Genomic DNA, 9,851 nt, shown 5'->3' on the forward strand with positions numbered 1-9,851 from the left:
ACCGTAATGTTGCTTCAATATTATGTTTAATTGGGCGCATGCCCCGTTTTGAAGTATTCGACAAGTATTCGAAAAACATTCCCATCTACGAATAATGACTATTCCATTCGGAGACCGAAATCGGTATTCCAAATCGAAAGTTTCGCATACTCGCACACGCCTAGTAATATCGTAGAAGGGATCCTAATTTGTAAACATTACGAAAGATTTGGTAGAGTTTGCAAGTATGCCTGCAATGCATAAAAAAAACTGCTGGACGTTGTCTAGACAGTGTTAGACAGTAACACAATTGTTCAGATATAATCCAACCTGATTCGATCTTTATTTTTGCTGATACTGGACTTTCGAGCGTCAGTAAATGCAAGTGATGGTCTGATCAAAAACTTTGCAACTTGGAAACAATTGCTTTGAGAACTTATTAAAATGGCCTAACTTAATTCCATATACAAAATTAATCCATGGTGCAATCATTGCCAAATACAGCTAAACCCAACTAAATGAGTATTCTTGTCTACTTCTAGAAAAAGGAACTATTCTTAAATTTTCACGTATCATAAATGGTCATGAAATTACTCAAGTTAAACATAAATTTTTACGCCACATATTTAGACCCGACTTGCGCTGGAATCTTCATATAAAAAACTTAGTCGGGGAGAACAATAACTTCTTACTTTTTGAACTAAGACGAAATTCGCGTTGCACCACACCAGAAATTAAAATTTTAGCATATGAAGCCTTGGTAACACGCATCATTAAATACCCCCCTATACATAAACCAACCATTTAGTACTCGAGAAAGCACAACGTCTTGCTTTTAGGTTTATAATAAATATCGTCAGCGTTACTCTCCGACTGCGCTAGAATAACAAACCTAATATGAGCGACTAAAATTTTTCTGCTTTGTGATCCACAATCAAGTAAAAATAGGCCATGATAAATATTTTCGAACTAGAACTGACGAAACATTCACACACCGTCACAGCCTTCACATACTCCCTCCCATAGCGAATTACTCCTTGAAAAAACTTCTTTTCGAGGGCTATTAAAAACAGGAATTCCTGACTGGGCTATGTTCCTATGGGTGGGCAGCGCGACTCGGACCAAAGACGAGAGGAAGTACAAAATACAAGCGCCGACTAACAACTGGTTTATTTTTCAACTTTCGTGCGGCAAAAAGTACTTTGGGCAAACAAGACGCTGCCTTAACATCCGCCTTAGGGAGCACCAACGTGCGATCAGGAATGCAACAGGTTCTAATTCTAATGTGGCCGCGCATTGTAGAGTTTGCTCATGCAAACCAATATTTGAACAAACGTAAATATTGTATAAAAATGTGAATCAAATCAACCACGAGATTGTGAAAGCCTACTTCATGCATGTAAACTCAGGCGCATGCGTCAGCCAGACTTCTGTCACTCTGCAGGATAAAGAAACTGAGTTTCTGAATGGCAAGATAGGCTAACACTCTTTCACCTTTGTAAGCGTCACATTAAACGTGTTTACATTTTCTGTATATTTGAATCCCTTGTTTGAAAAAAATAAATCAGTTGTTAGTCTGCGCACGTGTCGTGTACTACGTCTTTCGTCCGGGTTCCGCTGCCGACCCATAGGGACATGTTCTATCACCACTTGCCCATCTTGCCGTGTTACTTCGGACTATGTTGTCGAATTAAATTCTGCCAGTAAATTTTTAGAAACACTAAATCGAACTGTATACCCTGAAGCTCAGTCATAAAAGTTATCTTGAGCGTGATCTGACTCTTTTTTGTGGATCGAGAGAAGCGAAATGGAGAAACACGGGCCAAGAGCTGGGCAGCGATCACTACATCGTGGAGGTCGTCATACCGCTCGAAGGCCAAGGCAACGCCGGCATAAGGAAGCATCGCATTACGGACTGGGACGCCTTTCGAAAAGCGCTACCCGCGGTGCAACTGGACATTACGGACATCGAGCAATGGGCGGCCAACGTCGTTGAGACGACGGAAGGAGCCACCAAAGAGCTGGAGACGGACGAACGGATAGACAAGATGAACAGTCGGCTGGGCCACCTGATAGAAGCCAAGCAGTCCATAAAGGCGAGGTGGCAGAAGCGACGAACCAACCGAAGTCCAAGGAAGAAGATCGCCGAGCTCAAGCGGCAGATCGAGGTCCACTGCTGGTTGCTATGCACCCAACAGTGGAACGAGGCCTGCAACGAAGCAGACGGACAGATGCACAAGGGCAAGACGTGGAACATGCTGCGGCACCTCCTCGACGAAACCAAGACCAAGGGCCACCAACACAACAACCTGGCCAGGATCCTACACAAGACAATCTGAAACACGGGGAGGACGAGGTCAAGCGGCGCTTAGACGCCAAGTACCTACCGACCACCCCCCCGAAAGACACCCGGATTACCAAGGCAACGAGAACGAGACGCTCGATCGAGACATCCAGATGTGGGAAGTCAGAGTTGCCCTGCAGGATCTCAATGGCAGGTCCAACAGACCAACAGAGCAACAGAGCAGGGGCAACAGAGCGCTCAAGAACCTCAACGAAGCGGCCATCGAAACGCTCACGAACTTCTACAAGTGCTGGCAAGAAGGAAGGCTGCCCAAGCAATGGAAAGCATCCAAGACGATCCTCATCTCCAAGCCTGGCAAGCCGCCCAACATAAGAACCTCAGGCCGATCTCGCTCACTTCGTGCGTGGGAAAGGTCCTCGAGCACGTTCTCATGAACAGGCGGCAGCGTTACCTGGAAGAATCGGAGCTTTACCCAAATTCCATCACCGGGTTTCGGAAGAAGCTCGGGATTCAAGACGCCATGACCTTACTGGAGAACGAGATCATCGACGATACGACGGGCACCAAGGACAACAGAGCCATACTCGGGCTGGACTTGCAGAGCGCCTTCGATAAAGTGAGGCACTCGGCTATCCTGGCCCAAGTATCCAGGCTAAACATGGGCAGGAGGACATACCAGTACATCAAAGACTTCCTGAAGGAACGGACCACCGAAATCTGCGCGGGAGACCTGCAGCTCAAAGAGAAGAAGCTGGGCAGCGTCGGAACTCCGCAGGGCTCGGTGATCTCCCCGCTACTCTTCAACCTCGTTATGATCGGGGTGGCCAACCGGCTAGAAAGAGTAGCGGGAGTCCGACACACCATCTACGCCGACGACGTTACGCTATGGGTACCGGGAGGAAGCGACGGACACATCGAGACAATGCTGCAAGAAGCGGTCAACGCCATCGAGGAGCAGCTGGGCGGGTCTGGACTCGTTTGCTCTCCAGCCAAGTCAAAACTGCTGGTGATTCCACTGACAGGAGTGGGCAGGAAAAGAAAGAATATGGAACTCAAGTACGAGCGTCCCGAGATCACGGTCAAGACGGCGGGCGGACAGGGATTACCGGAGGTCGAGAAGATTCAAGTGCTCGGGCTGCTCATCCAGCGAAACCGAGTCAACGGTGAAACGGTCAACAAGCTCGCGGGCAAAGCGGCCGCGGCAGTGAGACTCATCAAGAGGGTGCCCAACAGAAGAGCGGGGATGAAAGAGGAGAGCCTGACTAGGCTCGTTCAATCCTTCGCAGTTAGCCTCATAAGGTACGTGGCCGCCTTCCACAACTGGAGGTCGAGCGAACATAACAAGATAGACGCCACCATACGCAAGGCGTATAAGGCGGCACTCGGTCTCCTTAAGAGCACGAGCACCAAAAAATTCATGGCGCTGGGAGTCCACAACACGCTGGACGAAATAGCCGAAGCACAGAGAACGGCGCAACTCGAGCGTCTCTCTGAAACGAGAACCGGAAGACAGATACTGCGGGACCTTGGCCTCGAGCCGAGGGAAGGCAAGCAGCAGAATGACGTACCTATACCGGATAGCATCAACAGAAAGCTCAGGGTCTACCCGATCCCGAGGAACGTGAAACCCGAGCACAACAAGGAACGGAGGTTGGCGAGGGCCAGGGCTCTCGTGGACCTCGACGCCAGAGAAGAAGGCGCCGTCTACGTGGACGCGGCGGAGTATCGAGGGAGCAACGACGCATACTCGGCGGTGGCTGTCGGGTCATCGACGAGTGCAACGAAGACCGCGGCGAGCGTCCAGACTCTAGAAGCACACCGGGAGGAGGAGGTGGCCATCGCCTTGGCCGTCTCCGACCCCGGATGCACTACAGTGTTGTGTGACTCTACAACGGCAGGGAAGAACTACGCCAAGGGTAGGGTAGGTAGTGAGGCCGCGCGCATACTGGCGCAAGGCCGAAGACATCGGACGTAAAAGTGCTGTGGTGATCAAGTGGTTTGCGGCCCACATGGGCAGTGACGTGTCAAAACGTGGGAATGTGAACCACAACGAGACGGCCAACTCGGCCGCGCGAGGACTAACCAACCGCGCAGCTGCAAGCACTGCCGACTCGGAGTGTTGGTCGCGGTGCAGTGCCAAGGACGAGATGACTACCTTCAACGAAATAGTGAAGTGGTACAGACTGAACAGACAGACTATGCCGCCACCTCACCCGGGGCTTACCCGGAAGGAGGAAGTATTATACAGACAGTTACAGACGGGGTCCCTGCTCACCCCGGTGCTAGCTAAGCACGTGTGTCCGAGCATGTACGCGAGTGACGTGTGTGGACTGTGCCCGAAGGAGAGAGCCACCGCGGTTCGCATCTTTTGGGACTGTAGCGTAAATCCGCGAGAAGCCAGCGAGAAGACGAGGATCCCGCCGCAGCTAGAGGCTGCAACGAGGAGCTATGATCAAGAGACACAACTCGAGGCTGTCCAGCAGGTCTCGGCAGCTATAGCGAGGCAGCGACCGCGCGAAACCGAGGAGAAGGGGGGCAGCACCCCCAGGAAGGGGGAGGCGGCCCTCTCGGACCCGCGCAAGTAGCGAGGAACCAAGACCTCGAGGAGCACAACGCATGAGACTGAAGTAGTGGCCGCGTCGCGGCAAAAGCTTATCCTCCCTGCGTGGAGGGAGCCTAACCGATTCTGCAGGCATGTTTAATAAAGTTGTTCTTTCTCTCTCTCTCTCTCTCTCTCTCTCTCTCTCTCTCTCTCTCTCTGCGTGTGGGGGAGTATTTTTTCTTTGGTTTGCCCCTTCACATCTTGTATTTTTAGGTCCTTGCTTTCGGTGCATCAGAATTGTTTTTAAAGCGCAGCCCTTAGGCGCCCGTTCGTGTGTTTCTTATTGGCGTCGTTCTTCGGCGTTCTCCCTCGGCGTAACCGAACAAACGGGCACAGTGAAGGATGAAAGAGCGAACGCGGAGCGCTGCGGGGGATGAAAGAAGGCGATAGCGAAGAATGCTCGAGGATGGTGCGGCGGAACAGTGCGGAGGAGGGTGCGGTGGAACCATGAGGCGGTAAGCGGAGGAGGGTGTGACGAAAGCGCGAGATGAAAAGCGTAGTGCCGCGCAAGACGGGCTGTAAGGCGATGACCACTACGACATGGCGAAAGAGTAGCGTACCGTCGTCTGTTAACCGATGGCATGCGGCAAGCGCGTCCACCAATACCATACAGATAAACAAAGTGCTGCATGAGTGAAGGTCTTTCTGCAGTGGCTGCTGTCAATCGCGCCCACGCGTAACCTACACACTGCCTCTCGCTATCTCCCGATTAGCGAGCAACTCACCCCACACTTCGTCCCATTTGAATTGTGCTGCACGATATATTGTCCGCGCCAGCCAATATATCTCCAAATGAAAACACGTATTGGACTGCGCTTAAATTTCGCATTAAGGATTATCGTAATAGTCAGTGAATTTTGTCTTTTGTTGCAAATGTAATTTTGTTTATGTGTGCTATCTACGCTTGTAATAGCCCCGCGATAACTAACAATATAGTTGCCCTCTCATTTCATTCATTCATACTGCCAGCCTTTAGGCAGACGTTATGAATAAATGAAATGATAAATGAAATGAAAGGATAACTATATTGTTCATTATTCGATCAGTGGCGTAAGGCGTTCTGCATATCCTTGTCTGAACGACATCTATATACGTACTAAAAAATGAGTGCTCTCGACTATCAGGATCTCCCCGTGAAATTACTCACCAAAAATGCATGGTTTATGAATAATTATTTGGAAGATGGAGACTTGAACGGGAAACAGGGAAACGAGGAGGGTTCACATTAGTCTGTCGTGGAAGTTTTGTTTTAGTTAAGACAATGGCCATATCACCATTGGCCAAGTCTGCGCTATTGCACCACATATATAACCCAACATAGCACAACAAAATTATTGAGACGCCCATAAAGTGTGGAGCCAACTTTCGGTCAAGACTATAGAGGTTTGTTGCCATGACCCTCTTGCAAGAATAAGACACATTTTCTCGCCGAAAAGCGCTTTTATAAACGTTGAGGTGGGGCTGAGGCGCATTGCCATAATTTGTTCATAGATACGTTGTGGGCATCGAGTCGCTGGGTGATACATGCAAGACGATATCAAAAAAAAATTTAGCTCGCATAGAGAGACTACGATTCTCTAGTTCACATTCGGAAGAGAGATGTGGTGATGCCTGGCGGGTGTCTGACAGAATCCAGAGTGTATGCAACTTCTGAAGGCCCTCGAACACGAATAGCTGTGCATGTAACCCCTGAACAGGGCAGCTTGATCGCACTCCATGACCTAAACGTTCGCGTTTGTTTTCTGCTGCTATGAGATTGTGCCAATTGAACCTACATGTAATGTAGGCTCCTACTGTGATAACACACGGAGCATCGTTCATACGCGGAACGAGTCAGGCGAGCATAGAGGCAAAGAACACCTATATAAACCTAATGAAATGAAACTGTACCTTCCACAGTGCAACGGAAATAAGTAGCGGTGGTGAACTAACATGGTTATAACGGCGCGTTTAGAGGACAGGACACAGAAAGAATGCACACAGGAAAGACGCCAACAATACGGGCCAACAACCAACTAGCCCACATAAGTCTGTTAATTGTTACGAACTAACGTATACGACCGAGAGATGGAGCTGACAAAATAAAAACTAATATCATCATTACGTAATGAGCAGGGGCGTAGCCAGGGAGGGGAGCATATGGGGCTTCAGCCCCCCCCCCCGAAATTTTTTCGTGCTGTCCATGCACCGCCGACCAAAGCAACCCCCGGCGCCGGAAATCATCCTGGATTTTGACTAGAACGTCTTTTTCACGCTCGACAAGCCATTTCACCGCGAAAATTGCCAACTCGGGCTGGATTTCACGGCAACGCCCATGCACCGGGAGTCACATAACGCAAGCAGCCCCATCCGAGCACAAATTTTCAAGGACGTTTTGATGGCGAACGGCTCGCCGCGGCATCTCGCGGAGGCCACGGAATCTACACTCTGTCATGGAATCTACGGAGCGCGTGGATTTAAATTCCGAAACCTTATGGGTATAAAGTTCTCATAAACTTTTGATGTGAAAGGTGCATTGACATTTCCAAACGTGTGCTTTAGATTTTCAATTGCGGAACATTGTAAGCTTAATGTTCCCTAAATATTTGACGCCAAAGGTTCATTAACTTTTCCAAAGTTGTACATCGGGCCATACAAAGAGACAAGCGAAACCAACACACTATCAGACAAGTTGACAAAGCCCGAAGCGAGGCCCGATGAGACGAAGCGTTGTGGTGGTTCGTTCGTGCCGTCATGTCACTTAAAAAAATGTCAGCATTGTTTTTCACCTGCGCCAAAGCATCCAGTGAAGCCATTAAAGCCAGCCAAGGCAACTACGTTCTTTATTTATTTTTTCGACTTTTAATCGCGAGTACACATTCAGCCTCTTCAATTTTTTTTTGTTCTCGCTCCCCTACCCGCGGGCTGCCAGAGCCAGCCAGAGCGCATGTGTTTTTCTCGTGCTGCCCCGACCACCGCGCGGCGCACTTCGGTGCGCGTTCGCTTTTCTCTGGCCGAGTGCATTTTCGCCTGTCAGAGTTCTGGACGCTTTCTAGCTAGCAGACGAGAAAAAGAAACAATGGTCGCTCGCCGCCATCACTGTGGGGACTCGACGGATCGCACTGCGTTCGCTTGAGCGCAACCTCTCCAGAAGGTCTTGTCTCTCCGGTGTAGGATAACAAGCAGTATGCGCATGGTTCTTGGTGGACCAAGCGTCTCGTGTTTCCTTCGATATTCCTTTAATAGCCACATTAGTTGCCCAAAGTAGGCATTCGGTTGTGACCAACATACTTTCCATTGCGTTTTTTTTTTTCATTACGGTGCCCCCACCCCACAAATTGAAATAAAAGACGCTGTTGCGGCGGAGCGAATTGTCGCATTGTGAAAGTTCTATTTTGTTACTTCTTTTGCGGGAAGTGATGGGCCATGGAACGCTTCAGCTGTCGGATACTCTTATTATATTATTGCGATAGCAATTATATGGACAATCTAAGCGCATTTCTGCCTTCACCGTCGCCCTCATGTTACGCATAAAGTCCAAGGGCGATAACATCGTGACCGCGCGCCGCATGCTGTATGTGCGAGTGAAAGCGTGGGGGGGGGGGAAGTGAAGGGGAATGGGTAAGCCGACGATGGTGGCAAAGTCTTGTGTGCGCAAGGGAGAAAAGTGAGGAGCAAGCGCGCCCCCTTGCGTCGCTCGCGATACAACGGGGGGAGTGGATGGAATGGGGGAGGGATCTAGGATTCTGTGAATCTGTGATTGCGCAGCATGTTTTTTTGCCTTGTTTGACCCATTAGATACCGTGACTTTTTCTTAGATACGTAGATTTATGATTTATTGGAGACTTATACGTATGTTTAGATATCTTGTTGCGAGGTTTTGTGCATACGTGCAGGGAACTTTGTTTCCAGTGGCACTTTTCTGCCCTTTATCAAGCTGTATCTTCGCATGTGTATATTCCATTGTATCTTTGCAGTTCTAATGTACGAGGGCGAGTGAAATGAAAGTGAGCCTACCCACCTTGTGCGATTACGGTTCTGTTCATTATTTGCAATGCCAGCTCGTAGCACACAGGCTTCTCTCATTTACAAAAGTGACACGCAGGTGGGAGGATAAATGTTCTTTAATAGGCTCATACACTGGGTTGAACATGGTTGCGTGACGTAATGGATGCTCTAGAAGTTGAGCAGCGTGGTGCCGTGAGGTTTTTGACAGCTGAAGGTGTTTCCAAAAAGGAAATTAGTCACCGTATGGCTGCCGTGTACATTGAACATTGCATTTAATTGGCCACTGTGAAGCGTTAGAACAAACGGTTTAAAGAAGGACGTGAAAGTTGCAAAGACTATCCCAGACCGGACCAAAGCCATCGTTCAATCACCCCTAACAAAATTGCAAAGGTTGATGAGCTGACGACACAAGAACGGAGGATAAGCATCGATGAACTAGCAGAGCGTGTGAACATAAGTCACGGTTCGGTTCACCGTCACCGTTCACGCCATAGTTAATGAACGTCTCGGTTATCGGCTCTTGTGCGCGCAATGGATGCCCAAGATTTTGAACCACCGCCAGAATACGGTGAAGTTCGGCGCTGCCTTTACTCATCCGATCCGGTATCACAATAAGGGTGACGATTTCTTTTCTGCAATTGTGATCGGAGACGAACCATCATACCACTACTACGAGCCTGAAACACGACGGCAAAGCTTATAATGCAAACATTCGAATTCACCATAGCCCCCCCCCCCCCCAAAAAAAAAAAAAAAAGAAAACGCCGTCATTTCCGCCGGAAAAGTGTTGTTGGCTTTTATTTTTCGATCGCCAGGGGCCATTACTGATAGAATTTGCTAAATCTTGAGAGACTATCAATTGTTTCCGATATTCTGAAACGCCGGATCGGCTGCGTGTAGCAATCAAGAACAAACTACGTGAAAAATTCACGAATGGAGTCATCTTGTTCCACGAAAATTCCCGTCCCCACGTCGCTG

This window comes from Dermacentor variabilis, chromosome 5 (assembly GCF_050947875.1).
Source record: "Dermacentor variabilis isolate Ectoservices chromosome 5, ASM5094787v1, whole genome shotgun sequence".
NCBI lineage: Eukaryota > Metazoa > Arthropoda > Arachnida > Ixodida > Ixodidae > Dermacentor > Dermacentor variabilis.